Raw genomic sequence first — 21,981 nt, forward strand, 5'->3', positions numbered from 1 at the left:
CAGAAAGTAGTGGAACATAATGGTAGATACACTATTCAAAAAGTTGTTGGCAAAGATGAAAGCTGTCCCTTTTATTTTTACTTAAAAATCCTAAAGAAACTTTGGGCACCCCAATAGTTGATAGGTTAGGTGTTTTTTTGTTTGTTTGTTTTAATTTGAGATGTTTCTGGTTTTTAGAAGAGGCTTGTATTATTTTAACTTTCCTATAACAACTACTTTTACTGCATCTCATAGATTTTGTATTGTGTTTTCATTGTCATCTCAAGATTTTTTTTTCAATTTCCTCTTTTATCATGGACCCATTTATTTTAGTACTATGTTGTTTAGTACCAAAGTAATCTTTTTTTTTTCTCATATATTTTTCTATGGATTTCTAGTTTCATGTCATTGTGGTAAAAAAAAAAAAAAAAAAAAAGAAGAAGAAGAAGCTTGAAATAGTTTCTAACCTTTTAAATCTTTTGAGAGTTCTTTTGTGCTCTGATATGTGATCAATTATAGAGAAGGCTCAATGTACATTTGAAAAAAGCTACAGAAAACACAGCATGATATTAGCACAAAAACAGACATATGAATCAATGTAACAAAACTGAAGGCCCAGTAATAAACCTGCATTCCTACAGTCAATTAATCTTAGACTCAGGAGGCAATAATAGACAGTGGGAAAATGATAGTATCATCATCAAGTGGTGCTGGGGAATTTGGATAGCAACTTGTAAATCCATGTTTACACCACCCACAACATACAGAAAACTAAGCTGAAAATTGCTTAAAATTTAAATATAAGACATGGCACCATAAAACTCTTAGAACAGAATATAGGGAACACAGTCTCTGACATAAATCATACCGGTGTTTTCTTAAGCCAGTCTCACAAGGTAATAAAAACAAAACCAGTACAATATTGTAAAGTTAAAAAATAAAACAAAATAGAATTTAATAAATAAATAAATAAACAAAAGGGGCCTACTCAGACTTATAACCTTTGTACAGCAAAGGAAAGCCTAAACAAAATGAAAAGTCGGCATACAGACTTGGTGAAAATATTTGCAAGCAATTCAGTTGACAAATGTTTAAATTCCAAAATATACAAACAACACAGATAACTCAATAACAACAATAAAAACTAAACAATCCAATCCAGAAATGGGCAGAAAACAAATAGACATTTCTCTAAAGAAGACATACAGATCACCTATCAGCACATGAAAAGAAGCTCATGATAGCTAATTATCAGAGAAATACAAATCAAAGCTTCAATGAGGTACTGCATCACAGTCATAAGAATGGCTATCATTAAAAAGTCTACAAATTAAAAATGCTTGAGAAGGTGAGAGGACACTGTTAGTGGGGATGTAGATTATTGCAGCCACTATGGTAAACAGTATGGTGGTTTCTCAAAAAAACTAAAAATAGAGTTACCATATTATTCAACAATCCCACTCCTAGACATATATTCAGAGAAAACTATATTAAAAAAAAAATACATGCACCTCTATGTTCATAGTGCCACTGTTTACAATAGACAAGACAAGAAACATCCTAAATGTCCATGAACAGTTGAATAGGTAAAGAAAAAGTGGTATACAGATTTCTGGTTCAAGATGGTAGAGTAGAAGATCTCCTGTGAGAGCACCAAAATCACAACTAGCTGTTGAGCAACCATTAAAAGGAGTGCTCTGGAACCCACCAAATAAAAAGATATCCCACGTCCAAAGACAAAGAAGAAGTGGCAGTGAGATGGTAGGAGGGGAACAATCATGGTAAAATCAAATCCCATACCCACAGGGTAGGTGACCCACATACCAGAGAACAATAATAGAAAAGAAGTTCTCCCACTGTTGTGAAGGTTCTGAACCCCACATCAGGCTTTCCAGCCTGGGGATCTGAAAAAGGGACTAGGAATCTTGGATTCTCAGGGAATCTGACCTTAAAGTTTAGTGGGATTTGATTACAGGACTTCCACAGGATTGGGGGAAACAGAGACTCCAGTCTTAGAGTGCACAAACAAAATTTTGTATTCACAAAGACTCAGAGAAAAGGAGCAGTGACCCCACAGAAGACTGAAGGAAAACTGTCTGCTAGAGTTGGAGGGTCTCCTGTGAGGTGTGGGTTGGCAAATGTTCACCATAGAGATGAGGGCGCTGGCAGCAGCAGTCCTGGAAGGTCCCCTTTGGTGTAAGCCCTTATGGAGGTCACTATTAAACATACAATAGAGCCCATAGACCCCAGAGCTAGGTCACCTCAGACTTAATGAGAGTGAGGGAGCACACCCTACCCATTAGCAGATAATTGGATTAAAGCTTTACTGAACACGGCCCTGCCCACCAGACCCAGTTTTTCCCAACACCAGTCCCTCCCATTGAAAGCTTATACAAGCCTTTTAGCATCCTCCAACATAGGGCAGACTAAAGAAGTAAGAAGAACAGCAATTCCACATTAGCTAGAACAAAAACCACATTGCAGAAAGTTAATAAGGATTAAAAAGCAGAAATTTGTATCCCAGATGAAGGGACAAGATAAAACCCAAGAGAAAATAGCTAAATTAAGTGGAGATAGGCAACCTTTTGGAAAAAAGAATTCAGAATAATGATAGTGAAGTTGATCCATTATCTCAGGAAAACAATGGAGAAGATGCAAGAAATGCTTACCAAAACCTAGAAGAACTAAAGAACAAACAACAGAGATGAATAATAGTTTAAGAGGAATCAACAGCAGAAGAGCTGATTGAGAAGAATGGATAAGTGACCTGGAGGACAAAATGGTGGACATCACTAGTCCAGAACAGAATATAGGAAAAAGAGTGGGGAAAAAAAAAAATGAAGACATTATGAGAAACCACTGGGACAACATTAAATACACCAACATTCAAATTATAGGGGTCCCAGAAGGAGAAGAAAGAGAGAAATGACCTGAGAAAATATTTGAAGAGATAACAGTTGAAAACTTCCCTAACATGGGAAAGAAAATAGTCAACCAAGTCTCGGAATTTTTTTTAAAAAGTACAAATGCTTTTGCCCTCCAAAGCTCCAGATATTTTTCTAATGAGCAACCATGTTTAAAACAACTGGTCTTTTACTTTTATCATAGCTTGTTCCACATTTTCTATTCCATAGTCAGTGCTCCAATTTCATTTAGTTTATGTTTTTCGATTTCTCCTTTTCTTTTCTTTTTCATGTTCTTTCTGAAGCCTTTATCAAATGCAATAGAAAAGTTTTGTGTGTATATATGTACATTTCTAAAATATATTTATAATATATATGCATATATATGTATATATATTTTCTAAAATACTTTTTGCATGTATATAAATAGATATGTATAAAATATATGTATATATATATTTTTTTTTCTAAAATATTTCTAACATTTTAGAAATTATATATATATTTAGAAAACAGTTTTGCCTAACTAAAAAATTTATAACATGTTGATTACACTTGTTTGACTTAGTATGAATAGAATGTTAGATTTCTAATTAAAAGAAATAGATATACAACAAGCAACAAAAGTTTGCTGTATAGCACAGGGAACTATAGTCAATGTCTTCTAATAATCTATAATGGAAAATAATCTGAAAAATAATAAACATGTATATTGATAATTGAATCACTTCGCTGTGCACCTAAAAAGTTGTAAGTCAATTATACTTCAATAAAATATACATATTAAGAAAATATTGTCAATCAAAGTGACAGACAAGGCTATAATAAGCTGTCAAAGAATTAGAAACTCAAATACAGCAGCCTGGTGAAAATTAGGCTGATTTTGACATTTAGTTTGGACAAGTTCAAAAGATTCTTGTTTGGTGCTTGTCCAAGTGAATAATACTCATTGATGGCTCAAATGCTGAGGTCTGTATTTCTATCTCCATTTCTCTTCTTACCCACATCTCTTCTCTGTAGTCAGTAGTTAAAACATTAGATTTTCAAATATGCTTAGCTTAGATTATAATTAGAGAAATATACATTTAAATGTATATTTAAATGAAATATAATGAAATGAAAGTTCTGTTTGTTTGCATTGTCTATCAGGTTGGCAAAGATTTTGGAGAGTATTTTGCAAAATCTATACATACATACCATATCCTTAGAGACAGCATTTCTACTTTTAGGAGCTTATTCCTCTATTACTAATAAACTTGCTCTAACTAGAATTTTGAAAAGTTGGAAACAATCTAAATTCCATCAATAGGGGATTATCAGTGGAATCCTATGTAGTGATTAAGAAGAATGAAAGATAGATATATGCATAGACATGTATAGCTTCTCATGGTACATTGTTTACAGAATAAATCAAAGAACTGAATAATGATAGCTCTAGAATTTCGTGTAGGAAATGCATCAGGGTGATAATCTTTCTGAAGTGAGGGCTATGAAATTTAAGGAAAGATTGTGTTTGAATAGAAAACACAGCTGTCACTTATTTACTTACATGGGAATTTCATGCCGTTATCTCAGACCGAATGCTTATTTGGGGTTGTTTAGGGAGATTGAGAAAATAAGAGGGTATTAAGCATACCAAGCCACCACCTGACCCTGATACTGAAAAACTTTATAAACTGCTTGTATAAAATCCCTTCCCTTCATTAAGGAATAATTTGCATATAATGACATGTATATACCTTAGTGTTCAGCTCAATGTGTGGTGGATATTTTTTTTTTTACTGTTGTAGGTTTCTATATCTTTTACAACAGCATAAACAACCTGTAGAAAGAAAATAGGAGTTGTAGGTAGAAAAATTCAAATCTTAAAAGTATAATTAACACAAATACTCAATACATAATAAAAGTATAAATTTTAATTGATTTTTGGACTCATCACATTGCCAAATTTACACATGGCAAAAGGATTTTTTTGTTGTGTATATATTTGAAACAGTCATAAAGTCATATAAACAAGTTTAGAAATATACAAAAAGCCCAGTCACACAAGGTTAATCAGAATTTTGATGTAGTAAAATGATTCTGTTCATTAATTTTGACAATGTATATACACTCAGGAAATCATTGCTTAAAACAGGATAAAGTTATTTCCATTGCCTCTATCCTTTACTCAATACCAACCTGCAAACAAACACTTTCTGATTTCTATCATTTAGAGTAGTGGTGGGAAAGACTAGGGATCTCTTTAAGAAAACTGGAAATATGAAAGGAATGTTTCATTCAAAGATGAGCATAGAGGCGGTCCTAAGATGGCGGAGGAATAGGATGGGGAGACCACTTTCTCCCCCACAAATTCATCAAAAGAATATTTAAACGCTGAGTAAATTCCACAAAACAACTTATGAATGCTGACAGAGGACATCAGGCACCCAGAAAAGCAGCCCATTGTCTTCGAAAGGAGGTAGGAAAAAATATAAAAGACAAAAAAAAGAGACAAAAGGGATAGGGATGGCACTCTGTCCTGGGAAGGAAGTCTCAAAAAGAGAGAAGTTTCCAAACACCAGGAAACACTCTCACTGCCTAGTCTGTGGCGAGCCTTGGAAGCACAGAGGGCAACAAAACAGGGAGGAAAAATAAATAAATAATTAAAATCCACAGATTACAAGCCCAGTGGTAACTCCCCCAGTGGAGAAGCAGTGCAGAAGCCTGCATCCACCACTAGCAAGTGGGGGCTGGGCAGGGAGGCGCCAGCTGCATTGCTTAGAGTAAAGATCTGGCCTGAATGCCCCGAGCGCAATCTGAGGGAACTAACTTGGGCTAGCAAACCAGAATGTGGGAAAACTACCACGCAAAAAGCCAGCCCTAACCTAAGACACTGCCACCCATGCACAGAACAAAGGACTGAGCAGAGATAGCCAGCTGCAGACCACCCCTCTGGTGACAGGCAGCCAGAGCCAGAAGGGGGCAATTGCAACCCCAGAGAGACATTATCTACAAAACTATAAGTAGGCTTCTTTGCTAACTAAGAATTCTTGGGGTTCTGGATGGTCAACATCTGCCTGAGAAGGTGCGCCAGTTGTACACCCAGAAAACGGTGTGGCAGGGATGGGGGAGGCGATAAGTCACAGCAACCATGCTCCCCAAACACCCTATCACCTGAGCTGATCAGACCTGGGAAGGGCACAAAACACAGGCCCAATTGAGTCTGGGCCTCTGAGGACTACCGGAGTGCCTGAACCTGAGCATCTTAGACCTGGAAGGTGCATGCAGCCCAGGGCCAGCCTCAGACACTTCCCAGCGGAGCAACTTAGAGCTTGAGCAGTGTGGGCAGGGAGGGTACATGTGCCGTGAGCAGGGGAAGGCCCAGTGTGGCTGAGGCACTGCGAGCACATGCCATTGATATTTGCAGCGTCCCTCCCTCCCCACAGTGCAACTGAACAAGTGAACCTAAAAAAAGTGTCCACCACCACCCCCTTTGTGTCAGGGCTGAAATCAGACACTGAGGAGACCAGCAAACAGAAGAAGCTAAAACAGAGGGAACCACCTTGGAAGTGACAGGTGCAATAGATTAAAACCCTGGCATTAGTACTGAATACATAGGAAAGGGCCTATAGATCTTGAGAAATATAAGCCGGATCAAGGAACTATCCAAAATGAACTTATCCCACAGTACCCACAACACCACCAAAAAAGTCCTAGATATATTTTTACTATTTTTATGATCATTCTTTTTTTTTTCTTTGATTTTTAAACATTTTATTTTGCTTTCATTTTATTTTTTTTAATTTTATTTTATTTAACTTTACAATATTGTATTGGTTTTGCCATATATCAAAATGAATCTGCCACAGTTCTTTTTTTTAATTTTTTTTTAATTTTCAAGTCCTCTATTAGTCCCTTAATTTTCACTTTTATAACCTACTATTACTTTGCAAAAAAAAGACCCTATTTTTTAAAAATAAAACTTCGTATCTATCTATATATATATATTATAATTTTTGTGACTTTGTTTTTTTTCTCTTTTTTCTTCTTTTCTTTTTTTTGTTTTCTTTTATTTATTTATTTTATTATTATTATTATTATTTTTTTTTTTTTACTTTACAATATTGTATTGGTTTTGCCATACATCAATATGCATCCACCACGGGTGTACACGTGTTCCCCATCCTGAAGCCCCCTCCCACATCCCTCCCCATACCATCCCTCTGGGTCATCCCAGTGCACCAGCCCCAAGCTTCCTGTATCCTGCATCGAACCTGGACTGGCAATTCATTTCTTATATGCTATTATACACGTTTTAATGCCATTCTCCCAAATCATCCCCTTTCCCTCTCCCACAGAGTCCAAAAGACTGTTCTATACATCTGTGTCTCTTTTGCTGTCTCGCATACACGGTTGTCATTACCATCTTTCTAAATTCCATATATATGCATTAGTATACTGTGTTGGTGTTTTTCTTTCAGACTGACTTCACTCTGTATAATAGGCTCCAGTATCATCCACCTCATTAGAACTGATTCAAATGTATTTTTTAATGGTATGTAATACTCCATTGTGTATATGTACCACAGCTTTCTTATCCATTCATCTGCTGATGGACATCTAGGTTGCTTACATGTCCTGGCTATAAATTCCAAACTCTACTCTAGATTTTTAATCTTTGCTTTTAGATATTTGTTATCAATTTTGTACCTTTAAGAACCCAATCTTCAGTACCCATTTTTATTTTGGAGCGAGACTACTGGCTTGACTGGTATCTCCCCCTTTGAACTCTCCTTTTTCTCCACCAGGTAGCCTGTGTCTCCTCCCTACCCCCTCTCTTCTCTACCCAAATCTGTGAATTTCTCTGTGTTACAGATGGTAGAGAACACTTAGGGAACTGATTATTGGCTGGATCTGTCTCTCTCCTTTTGATTCTCCCTTTTTATCCTCCTGGCCACCTCTGTCCCCTTCCTCCCCCTTCTCTTCTCTGTATAACTCCATGAACATCTCTGAGAGGTCCAGTTCTGGAGTGCACATAAGGAAGTGATTACTGGCTAGCTTGCTCTCTCCTCTTTTGATTCCACCTCATTTCATTTGAGTCACCTCTATCTCCCTCCTCCCTCTTCTCTTCTCCATGTAACTCTGAGAACCTCTCTGGGTGCCCCTCAATGTAGAGAAACTTTTCATCTTTAACCTAGATGATTTATCAATGGTGCTGTATAGAAGGAGAAGTCTTGAGACTACTGTAAAAGTAAGACTGAAAACCAGAAACAGGAGGCTTAAGTCCAAACCCTGAGAATACCTAAGAACTCCTGATTCCAGGGAACATTAATCGACAGGAGCTCATCAAATGCCTCCATACCTACACTGAAACCAAGCACCACCCAAGGGCCAACAAGTTCCGGAGCAAGACACACGACATAAATTCTCAAGCAACACAGGAACACAATCCTGAGCTCCAATATACAGGCTGCCCAAAGTTAGTCCAAAACAATTGACATCTCATAACACATTACTGGACACTTCATTGTACTCCAGAGAGAAGAAATCCAGCACCACCCACCAGAACACCGACACAAGCTTCCCTAACCAAGAAACCTTGACAAGTCACCTGTACAACCCCACCCACAGTGAGGAAACTCCACAATAAAGACAACTCCATAAACTGCCAGAATACAGAAAGGACACTCCAAACTCAGCAATATAAACAAGATGAAGAGACAGAGGAATACCCAGCAGGTAAAGGAATAGGATAAATGCCCACCAAACCAAATAAAAGAGGAAGAGATTAGGAATCTACCTGATAAAGAATTCCAAATAATGATAGTGAAAATGATCCAAAATCTTGAAATCTAAATGGAATCACATATAAATAGCCTGGAGACAAGGATTGAGAAGATGCAAGAAGGGTTTAACAAGGACCTAGAAGACATAAAAAAGAGTCAATATATAATGAATATGCAATAAATGAGATCAAAAACACTCTGGAGGCAACAAATAGTAGAATAACGGAGGCAGAATATAGGATTAGTGAATTAGAAGATAGAATGGTAGAAATAAATGAAACAGGGATGAAAAAGAAAAACGAGTTAAAAGAAATGAGGAAAATCTAAGAAACCTCCAGGACAGTGTTAAACACCCCAACATTCGAATCATAGGAGTCCCATAAGAAGAAGACAAAAAGAAAGACCATGAGAAAATACTTGAGGAGATAACAGTTTAAAACTTCCCTAAAATGGGGAAGGAAATAATCACCCAAGTCCAAGAAACCCAGAGAGTCCCAAACAGGATAAACCCAAGGCAAAACACCCCAAGACACATATTAATCAAATTAACAAAGATCAAACACAAAGAACAAATATTAAAAGCAGCAAGGGAAAAACAACAAATAACGCACAAGGGAATTCCCATAAGGATAACAGCTGATCTTTCAATGGAAACTCTTCAAGCCAGGAGGGAATGGCAAGATATACTTAAAGTAATGAAATAAAATAACCTACAGCCCAGATTACTGTACCCAGCAAGGATCTCCTTCAAATAAGAAGGAGAAATCAAAAACTTTACAGACAAGCAAAAGCAGAAAGAATTCAGCACCACCAAACCAGATCTCCAACAAATGCTAAAGGATCTTCTCTAGACAGGAAACACAAAAAGGGTGTATAAACCCGAACCCAAAACAATAAAGCAAATGGCAATGGGATCATACTTATCAATAATTACCTTAAACATAAATGAGTTGAATGTCCCAAGGAAAAGACAAAGACTGGCTAAATGGATACAAAAACAAGACCCCTGTATATGTTGTCTACAAGAGACCCACCTCAAAACAGGGAACACATACAGACTGAAAGTAAAGGGCTGGAAAAAGATATTCCACACAAATAGAGACCAAAAGAAAACAGGAGTAGCAATACTCAGATAAAATAGACTTTAAAACAAAGGCTGTGAAAAGAGACAAAGAAGGACACTATATAAGGATCAAAGGATCAATCCAAAAAGAAGATATAACAATTGTAAATATATATGCATCCAAGATAGGAGCAGCGCAATGCATAAGACAGATACTAACAAGTATGAAAAAGGAAATTAACAATAACACAGTAATAGTGGGAGTCTTTAGTACCCCACTCACACCTATGGATAGATCAACTAAACAGAAAATTAACAAGGAAATACAAACTTTAAATGATACCATAGACCAATTAGACCTAATTGATATCCATAAGACATTTCACCCCCCAAAAATGAATTTCACCTTTTTCTCAAGTGCACACGGAACCTTCTCCAGGATAGATCACATCCAAGGCCATAAATCTAGCCTTGATAAATTCAAAAAAATTTGAAATCATTCCAAGCATCTCTTCTGACCACAATGAAGTAAAATTAGATCTCAATTACAGGAGAAAAACTATTAAAAATTCCAACATATGGAGGCTGAACAACACGCTGCTGAATAACAAACACATCACAGAAGAAATCAAAAAAGAAGTCAAAATATGCATAGAAATGAATGAAAATGAAAACACAACAACCCAAAACCTGTGGGACACTGTAAAAGCAGCCCTAAGGGGAAAGTTCATAACAATACAGGCATACCTCAAGAAACAAGAAAAAAAGTCAAATAAATAACCTAACTCTACACCTAAAGCAACTAGAAAAGGAAGAAATGAAGAACCCCAGGGTTAGTAGAAAGAAAGAAATCTTAAAAATTAGGGCAGAAATAAATGCAAAAGAAACAAAAGAGACCATAGCAAAAATCAACAAAGCTAAAAGCTGGTTCTTTGAAAGGATAAATAAAATTGACAAACCATTAGCCAGACTCATCCAGAAACAAAGGGAGAAAAATCAAATCCATAAAATTAGTAATGAAAATGGAGAGATCACAACAGACAACACAGAAATACAAAGGATCATAAGAGACTACTATCAGCAATTACATGCCAATAAAATGGACAACCTGGAAGAAATGGACAAATTCTTAGAAAAGGACAACTTTCCAAAACTCGACCAGGAAGAAATAGAAAACCTTAACAGACCCATTACAAGCAGGGAAATTGAAACTGTAATCAGATATCTTCTGGCAAACAAAAGCCCAGGTCCAGATGGCTTCACAGCTGAATTCTACCAAAAATGTAGAGAAGAGCTAACACCTATCCTACTCAAACTCTTCCAGAAAATTGCAGAGGAAGGTAAACTTCCAAACTCATTCTATGAGGCCACCATCACCCTAATACCAAAACCTGACAAAGATGCCACAAAAAAAGAAAACTACAGGTCAATATCACTGATGAACATAGATGCAAATATCGTTAACAAAATTTTAGCAATCAGAAACTAACAGCACATTAAAAAGATCATACATCATGACCAAGTGGGCTTTATACCAGGGATGCAAGAATTCTTCAATATCCTCAAATCAATCAATGTAATACACCACATTAACAAATTGAAAAATAAAAGCCATATGATTGTCTCAATAGATGCAGAGAAAGCCTTTGACAAAATTCAACATCCATTTATGATAAGAACTCTCCAGAATGCAGGAATAGAAGGAACATACCTCAACATAATAAAAGCTATATATGACAAACCCACAGCAAACATTATCCTCAATGGTGAAAAATTGAAAGCATTTCCCCTAAAGTCAGGAACAAGACAAGGGTGCCCACTTTCACCATTACTATTCAACATAGTTTTGGAAGTTTTGGCCACAGCAATCAGAGCAGAAAAATAAATAAAAGGAATACAAATTGGAAAAGAAGAAGTAAATCTCTCACTGTTTGCAGATGACATGATCCTCTACATAGAAAACCCTAAAGACCCCACCAGAAAATTACTAAAGGTATTCAATGAATATAGTAAAGTTGCAGGATATAAAATCAACACACAGAAATCCCTTGCATTCCTATACACTAATAATGAGAAAATAGAAAAAGCAATTAAGGAAACAATTCCATTCACCATTGCAACGAAAAGAATAAAATACTTAGGAATATATCTACCTAAAGAGACTAAAGACCTATATATAGAAAACTATAAAACACTGGTGAAAGAAATCAAAAAGCACACTAGTAAATGGAGAAATATACCATGTTCATGGATAGGAAGAATCAATATAGTGAAAATGAGTATACTACCCAAAGCAATTCATAGATTCAGTTCAATCCCTATCAAGTTACCAATGGTATTTTTCACAGAGCTAGAACAAATAATTTCACAACTTGTATGGAAATACAAAAAAAACTCAAACAGCCAAAGCAATCTTGAGAAGAAGAATGGAACTGGAGGAATCAACCTGTCTGACTTCAGACTCTACTACAAAGCCACAGTCATGAAGACAGTATGGTTCTGGCACAAAGACAGAAGTACAGATCAATGGAACTAAATAGAAAGCCCAGATATAAATCCACGAACCTACGGACACCTTATCTTTGACAAAGGAGTCAAGAATATACAATGGATTAAAGATAATCTCTTTAACAAGTGGTTCTGGGAAAATTGATTAACCACTTGTAAAAGAATGAAACTAGAACACTTTCTAACACCATACACAAAAATAAACTCAAAAAGGATTAAAGATCTAAACATAAGACCAGAAACTAAAAAACCCCTAGAGGAGAACATAGGCAAAATACTCTCCAACATACATTACAGCAGGATGCTCTATGACCCACCTCTCAGAATATTGGAAATATAAGCAAAAATAAACAAATTGGACCTAATTAAACTTAAAAGCTTCTGAACCACAAGGGAAACTTTAAGCAAGGTGAAAAGACAGACTTCAGAATGGGAAAAATAATAGCAAATGAAGCAACTGACAACAAATTAATCTCAAATATATACATGCAACTCCTGTAGCTCAATTCCAAAAAAATAAACGATCCAGTCAAAAAATGGGTCAAAGAACTAAACAGACATTTCTCCAAAGAAGACATACAGATGGCTAACAAACTCACGAAAAGATGCTCAACACCACTCATTCTCAGAGAAATGCAAATCAAAACCACAATGAGGTACCATTTCATGCCAGTCGGAATGACTGCTATCAAAAGTCTACAAGCAATAAATGCTAGAGAGGGTGTGGAGAAAAGGGAACCCTCTTAGCCTGTCGGTGGGAATGCAAACTAGTACAGCCACTATGGAGAAGAGTGTGGAAATTCCTTTAAAAAACTGGAAATAGAACTGCCTTTTGACCCAGCAATCCCACTTCTGGGCATACACACCAAGAAAACCAGAATTGAAAGAGACATGTGTACCACAATGTTCATCACAGCACTGTTTATAATAGCCAGGACATGGAAGCACCTAGATGTCCATCAGCAGATGAATGGATAAGAAAGCTGTGGTACATATACACAATGGAGTATTACTCAGCCATTAAAAAGAATACATTTGAATCAGTTCTTAGAAAGCTGGTAATGATAACCCAGTATGCAAGACAGCAAAAGAGACACAGATGTATAGAACAGTCTTTTGGACTCTGTGGGAGAGGGAGAGGGTGGGATGATTTGGGAGAATGGCATTGAAACTTGTATAATATCATATATGATACAAATCACCAGTCCAGGTTCGATGCATGATACTACTGGATGCTTGGGGCTGGTGCACTGAGACAACCCAGTGGGATGGTACGGGGAGGGAGGAGTGAGGGGGTTCAGGATGGGGAACATGTGTATACCTGTGGTGGATTCATGTTGATGTATGGCAAAACCAATACAATATTGTAATGTAATTAACCCCCAATTAAAATAAATAAATTTATATTAAAAAATATAAACACAATAAAGGTTGGAAACAGTAAATACATAATAGGAGAAGAAGAGATATAGAAGAGATGGAAAGATTACACAGAAGAACTGTATGAAAAAAGGTCTTCATGACCCATATAACCACAATGGTGTCGTCACTCACCTAGAGCCAGACATTCTGGAGTGTGAAGTCAAGTGAGCCTTAGGAAGTACTACTGTCAATAAAGCTAGTGGAGGCGATGGAATTCCAGCAGAATTATTTAAAACCCTAAAAGATGATGCTATCAAAGTGCTGTACTCAATATGTCATCAAATTTGGAAAACCCAGCAGTGGTCACAGGACTGGAAAAGGCCAATCCTCATCCAAATTCCCAAGAAGGGCAGTACTAAAAAATGTTCAAACCACAGGACAATTGCACTCATCTCCCATGCTCATAATGTTATGTTCAAAATCATCCATGGTAGGCTTCAGCATTACATGAACTGAGAAACTCCGGATGTCCAAGCTCAGTTTAGAAAAAGGCAGAAGAACCAGAGATCAAATTGACAACATGCATTGGATCATAGAGAAAATATAGGAATTCCAGAGAAACATCTACCTCTGTTTTATTGAGTACACTAAAACCTTTGACTGTATGTATCATAACCAACTCTTAAAGAGATGGGAATACAAGACCATCTTACCTATCTCCTGAGAAACCTGCATGCAGCTCAAGAAGCAACATTTAGAGCCTTGTATGGAACAACTGACTTGTATGGTTCCAACAACTTGTATGGTTCAGGGCTGAGAAAGGAGTTTGATAAGGCTGTTTATGTTCACCCTTTTTATTTAACTTATACACAGAGCACATCATGAGAAATGTCAGGCTGGTTGAGTTACAAACTGAAATCGAGATTGATGGGAGAAATATCAACAACCTCAGGTATATGATACCATTCTAACAGCAGAAAGTGAAGAGGAACTAAAGAATTATATTACATTGTATGAATATATCAAATTTATTTGGTCCATTCACTTGTTGAAAAACATTTATTTCCACTTTGGAGGCTATTATAAAGAGGTTGTTATTAATATTCTCATTGAAGTATTTTATGGATCAGTTTAGTTCAGTTCAGCTCATTCATGTTTGATTCTTTGCAACCCCATGGACAGCAGCATACCACTCTTCCCTGTCCATCACCAACTCCCAGAGCTTACTCAAACTCATGTCCATCGAGTCAATGATGCCATCCAACCATTGCATCTTCTGTTGCCCCTTCTCCTCCTGCCTTCAGTCTTTCCCAGCATCAGTCAGTGAGTCACTTCTTCACATCAAGTGGCCAAAATGTTGGACCGTCAGCCTTAGCATCAGTCCTTCCAATGAATATTCGGGACTGATCTCCTTTAGGATTGACTGGTTTCATATCCTTGCTGTCCAAGGGACTTACAAGAGTCTTCTTCAACACCACAACACTTTTTGTGGATCTATGTTTTCATTTCTCTTAGATAAATACCTAGAGTACAACTTCTGGGGAATTTTATGCATATACTTTTATAAGAAACTGCCCTTCTGTACTTCTACCAGTCATATATGAAAGCTCACTTTACTGTATATCTTCACCAACATTTGATATTGTCAATCTCCTATGTATTATTCATTCTTTGGGGGTGAAATAATATCTCACCCTGTGTGTGTGTGTGTGTGTGTGTGTGTGTGTTTTTAATAATTTTATTCATTTATTTATTTTTGGATGAGCTAGGTCTTCAGTCTTTGTATGGGCTTTCTCTAGTTGTGGCGAGTGGTGGTTACTATTTGTTGTGGTATGCAAGCTTCTCATTATGGTGACTTTTCTGTTGCAGAGCACATTCTGTAGGTGTGCAGGCTTCAGTAGTTGCACCTCTTGGCTTGGTTGCTGCAGCTCACCAGATCCAGAGCATAGACTCAGTAGTTGTAGTGCACAGGCTTAGTTGCTCTGCAGCATGTGGAATCTTCCCAGATCAGGAATTGAACCCATGTCCTGGGCATTGGCAAGTGAATTCTTACCCACTGCACTATCAGGGAAATTCCCACTGTGATTTTAACTTGCATTTCTTAATGGCTAAGGATATTCCATATGCTTCCATATGCTTTTTGACTGTACCTTTTGGGAAGTGTCTGTCCAAATTTTTTGCCCACTTGCCAATTGGGTGATTAGCATTTTAATTGTTGATTTGTAGGAGTCCTTTACACATTCTGGTTTGAGGCCTTTGTCTGATATATCTATAATAAACATTCTTATTTAAAAGTGGTGTGTGTGTGTATATATATATATATATATATATATATATATATACACACACACAATAGAATATTACTCAGTCTTAACAAGGATAAAATAACACCAGTTGCAGCTACAAAGATGGAAGAAGAGATTATCATAATAAGCAAAATAAATATGAAAAAGAAAGACAAACACCATATGATATCACTTATATGTGGACTCTAACATATGACTCAAATGAACTCATCTACAAAATAGAAATAGCCTCACAAGCATAGAGAACATATTTGTGGTTGTTAAGGGGTGAGGGTAGGAGAGTTGGATTGAGAGTTTGGGACTAGAAAAATGCAAGCTATTATATTTGACTATATGGACCTTTGGGGAAAACTGAGTGTTGTTCTGATGGGTGGGGCCATGCTCAGTAAATCTTTAATCCAATTTTCTGTTGATGAGTTCCTTCCCTGTTGTTTGGCCTGAGGCCAAACTATGGTAGGGGTAATGAAGATAATGGTGACCTCTTTCAAACGGATTTGTGTATTCAGTGCCCTGACCCTGCAGCAGGCCACTGTCAACCTACACCTCTGCTGAAGACTACTGGACACTCACAGGTAAGTCTGGCTCAGTCTCTTGTAGGGACTCTGTTTCTCTCTCCTGGCTCTTGGTGCATGCAGGGTTTTGTTTCTGCCATCAAAGAGTCTCTTTACCCAGTCCTGTGTAAGTTCTGTAACCAAATCCCACTGGCCTCCAAAGTCAAATTTCCTTGGGGTTCTCCATTCCTTTGTCAGATCCCCAGGTTGGGAAATCCGTTGTGGGTCCTAGAACTTTCTTAACAGTGTGAGAATTTCTTTGGTATAATTGTTCTCCAGTTTGTGGGTCATCTGCTTGGTGGCTCTGTGGTGGGACTAATGGTAACACCCTCCAAGAGGGCTTATGCCACATGCTACATGATCCAGGTCTGATGCAATCAGAGCCCCTGACCCCACAACAGGCCACTGCTGACCTGTGTTAGTGTCTCCATAGGAGACATTCAAACACCCAAAAGCAAGTCTGGCTCTGTCTTTGTGGGGTCTCTGGGTCCTAGTGTGCAAAAGGTTTTGACCAACCTAGACAGCATATTAAAAAACAGAGCCATTACTTTGCCAACAAAGGTCTATCTAGTCAAAACTATGTTTTTTCCTGGAGTCATATATGGATGTGAGAGTTGGACTGTGAAGAAAGCTGAGTGCCGAAGAATTGATGCTTTTGAACTGTGATGCTGCAGAAGACTCTTGAGAGTTATTATTGGCCTATAATTTATTTTTGGTGATATCTTTGTCTGGGTTTGGTATCAGTGTTATGGTGGCCTAAAGAATGAGTTTGGGAGTTTTCCTTCCTCTGCAATTTTTTGAACGAGCTTGAGCAAGATAGATGTTAACTCTTCTGTAAACTTTTGGTAAAACTCACCTGTGAAGCCATCTGGCCCTGGGTTTTTCTTTGTTGGAAAATTATTTGATCACATTTTTTATTTCAGTCATTGTGGTTAGCTTATATTTTCTATTTCTTCCTTGCTCAGTATTGGAAGGTTGTGTTTTCCTAAAAACTTGTCCATTTCTTCCAGATTGTCCATTTGATTGGCAAAGAGTTGCCCATAGGAGTCTAATATGATCCTTTGTATTTCTACACTGTCTATTGTAACTTCCCCTTTCTGATTTCATCAAGAGTGGAAAAGAAGGAGTAAAACGCTTATTGTTTGCAGATGACACAATAGTATACATGCAAAATTCTAAAGTTGCCACCAGAAAAATTACCAGAGATAATCAATGAATATAAATAAGTTTCAGTATATAAATGTAATACACAGAAATCACATGCATTCCTATACATTAACAATGAAAAATCAGAAAGAGAAATTAAAGAAACAATCCCATTCACCATTGCAACAAAAATAATAAAATACTTAGGAATAAACCTATCTAAAGATGCAAAAGACTTGTATATAGAAAACTATAAGACACTGATGAAAGAAATCAAAGATTACACAAACAGATCGAGAGATATACCATGTTCTTGGATTGGAATAATCAATACAGTGAAAATGACTATACTACCCAAAGCAATCTACAGATTTGGTTCAATCTCTATCAAACTACCAATGGTATTTTTCACAGAATGGAAACAAAAAATTTCACAATTTGTAGAGAAACACAAAAGACCCAGAAAAGCCAAAACAATCTTAAGAAAGAAAAACGGAACTGGAGGAATCAATCTTCCTAACTTTAGACTAGACTACAAAGCTACAGTAATCAAGACTGTATGGTACTGGCATAAATACAGAAACGTAGGGCAGAAGGCAATGGCAACCCACTCTGGTACTCTTGCCTCGAAAATCCCATGGACAGAGGAGCCTGGTAGGCTGCAGTCCATGGGGTCGCCAAGAGTCAGGCATGACTGAGTGACTTCACTTTCACTTTTCACTTTCATGCATTGGAGAAGGAAACGGCATCCCACTCCAGTGTTCTTGCCTGGAGAATCCCAGGGACAGGGGAGCCTGGTGGGCTACTGTCTATAGGGTCGCACAGAGTCGGATATGACTGAAGTGACTTAGCAGCAGCAGCAGACCAATGGAAAATGTAGAAATCACAGATAAAAATCCGTGTACTTATGGGCAATTGATCACAGACAAAGGAATCAAGAATATACAATGGAGTAATGAAAGTCTCTTCAATAAGTAATGCTTGGAAAATTGGGCAACTACATGTAAAAAAATGAAACTAGAACACTTCTAAACACCACACACCAAAAAAAAATCTCAAAATGGATTAAAGACTTAAATGTAAAATCAGAAACTATAAAGCTCTTAGAGGAAAACATAGGTAGAACACTCTTAGATGGAAATCACATCAAAATACCCTTTGACCAACCTCCTCGAGTAATTAAAAAACAAAAATTTAAATGGGACCTATTTAAATTTAAAACTTTTACATAACAAAGGAAAGAATAAAAAAGATTAAAAGATAACCCTTAGAATGGGAGAAGATAATTGCAAATGAAGCAACGTTAAAAGATTAGTTTATATATATCACCATATTAGAGCTCAATACCAGAAAAACAAAGAGCCCAATTAAAAATTGAGAAGACCTAAACAGACGTTCTCTAGAAAAGACACACAGGTGGCCAATAAACACATGGAAAGATGCTCAGTATCAGTAACTATCAGAGATATGCAAATCAAAACTACAATAAAGTATCAGCTCATACCATTAAGAATGGCCATCTTCTAAATAATCTACAGGGAACCAAGTTTTAGTTTTATTGATCTTTGCTATAGTCTCCTTCATTTCTTTTTCATTTATCTCTGCTGCTTTTTTAATGATTTCTTTCCTTCTACTAACTTTGGGGTTTTTTTAATCTTCTTTTTCCAGTTGCATTAGGTGTAAAGTTAAGTTGCTTATTTGATGCTTCTCTTGTTTCTTGAGGCAGGTTTGCATTACTATGAACTTCCCCTCTTAGCTCTACTTTTACAGAGTCCCAAAGGTTTTGTATTGTCGTGTTTTCATTGTCATTTGTTTATTTTCATATTTGGATTTCTCTTTTTATTTCTTCAGTCATCTGATTGTTATTCCAAAGCCCTCATATGTTTGGGTTCTTTATAGTTTCCCCCCCTGTGGTTGATATCTAATCTTATAGCATTGTGGTCAGAAAAGATGCTTGAAATGATTTAAATTTTTTAAAATTTACCAAGGCTAGATTTGTGGCCCAGGATGTGATCTACCCTGGAGACTGCTCCATGTGCTTTTGAGAAAAAAAGGTGAAATCGTTGTTTTGGGGTGATATGCCTTTAGATATCAATTTGATCTAACTGGTTCAATGTATTGTTTAAAGCTTATGTTTCTTTGCTAATTTTCTGTCTGGATGATTTGTCCACTGTGTGAATGGGGTATTAAAGCCCCCCACTAATATTGTGTTACTGTCAATTTCCCCTTTGATAGTTTTTAATATTTCCCTTATGTATTCAGGTGCTACTAGGTTGGGTGCACATATATTTACAGTTGTTATATTCTCTTCTCTGATTGTTCTCTTGATCATTATGCAGTGTCCCTCTTCATCTCTTCTAATAGTTTTATTTTGAAACCTAACAATCTATTATCCAGAATCATCAAGCAAAACAGGGAGAAGTCTCAAATCAAAAAAAAAAAAAAATTAAAATGGAGAAATTACAGCAAACAACACAGAAATACAAATGATCATAAAAGACTACTATAAGAAACTATATGACAATAAAACAGAAAACTTGGAAGAAATGGACCAATTTTTAGAAAAGTATAACCTTCCAAAACTGAATCACAAAGAAACAGAAAATCTTAAGGACAAAATGCACAGCCCATCTCGGTCTGTGCCCCTGCAGAGCATCCGAGAACCTGAACGACTTAGACCTGAAATGTGCATGAAATGCAGGATTCACCGGGGATAGTGCCCTTGCAGAGCACCCTGGAGCCTGAACAGTGTGGACCAAGGAAGTACACACAGCCTTGGGTGGTGGCAAACTGTGTGATTCATCCACTGTTAGCACTCTTCACACAGGCCAGTGGTATTTGTTTGCAGTGTCCCTCCCTCCCCACAACACAACTGAACAAATGAGCCTAAATCAGTGGCCACCTTCATCCCCTTGTGTCAGGGTGGAAATTAGACACTGAAGAGACTTGCAAACAGAGGAAACCAAAATAAACAAAGAGGGAACTGCTCTGGAAGTGAAAGATGCAAAAGATTAAAACCTTGCAGTGATTTCTGAGACTGTGCATTTGAGGGGCACTGATAGAGCTTGAGAAAAGTACAAGCTGGAACAAGGGACTATGTGACACTGAATTCACCCCACACTGCCCACGACAGTTCTAGGGAAGTTCCTAGATATATTTTTACTACTATCACTTTATAATTTTTTTAAAAAAATTAGTTCCTTATTACTCCTTTAGCTTTTATTTTTATAGCTTACTGTTACCTTTCAAAAAAATCTATTTCTAAAACAAATACCAGGGGGCAGTACTAAGATGGTGGAGGAATATGACTGGGAGACCACTTTCTCCCACAAAAATTAATTGAAAAACCATTAGAATGCTGAGCAAATTCCACAAAACAACTTCTGAACACTGGCAGAGGAGACCAGGCACCCAGAAAGGCAGCCCATTGTCTTCAAAAGGAGGTAGGACAAAATATAAAAGATAAAATGAGAGACAAAAGAGTTAGGGATGGAGACCCATCCTGGGGAGGGAGTCATGAAAGAGGAGAAGTTTCCAAACACCAGGAAACCCTCTCTCCAGTGGGTCTCTAGGGAGTTTTGGGATCACATAGGGCAACATAACCTGGAGGAAAAATAAATAAATAAAACCCACAAATTATGTGCCCAACCGGAACTCCCATTGGAGAAGTAGCCCAGAAGTTCTTGTTGGCCACCTGCAAGCAGGGGCTGAACAGGCAGGCATGGACTGCATTGCTTAGGGTACGGACCAGGCCTGAATGCCCTGAGGACAATCTGAGGGATCTAACATGAGATAGCAACCCAAACTGTGGGATAGCCGGAGAGAGAGAGAAGAAAAAGAAAGAGAGCTTTCCCACAAAAAGCTCTAATCTAAGGCTCTTCCAGGCCCACTCACAGAACAAGGGACTGAGCAAATACCAGAGGAGAGCTAGCTGGCTGCAGACTGGCCCACCCCATGCTGGAGGCAGAGAGGCAGGCAGGCAATAGCCAGAGCCGGAAAGGGGCAATCTAGGCCCCAGAGACAGCATTCACTACCAAACTGAGAGCAGGCTCCCAGTTACTAACCAAGTCTTCCTGAGAACCTGGATCGTTGACATCCACCAGGAGGGTCACAGCCAGAGATCAGCTCCCCAGAGGAGACACACAGCACACCTGAGATGGCACTCTTGCTGCCCACCCAGGAAACCAAGCGACTGGGACCGAGGAGGTGATAAGATGCACCACCCATTCTCTGGGGAGAATGTGCCTGCTAAGCACCTGGTTGCCTGAGTGGCTCAAACATGGGAAGGGCACAAAACACAGGCCCAACAGAGTTTGTGCCTTTGTGGAGTACCCGAGAACCTGAAACTTAGCGGCTTAGACCTGGGAAGTGCACGCAACCCAGGTCCTGCTTTAG

The sequence above is a fragment of the Bos javanicus genome, chromosome X (genome assembly GCF_032452875.1).
Source record: "Bos javanicus breed banteng chromosome X, ARS-OSU_banteng_1.0, whole genome shotgun sequence".
In the NCBI taxonomy this organism is placed as follows: domain Eukaryota; kingdom Metazoa; phylum Chordata; class Mammalia; order Artiodactyla; family Bovidae; genus Bos; species Bos javanicus.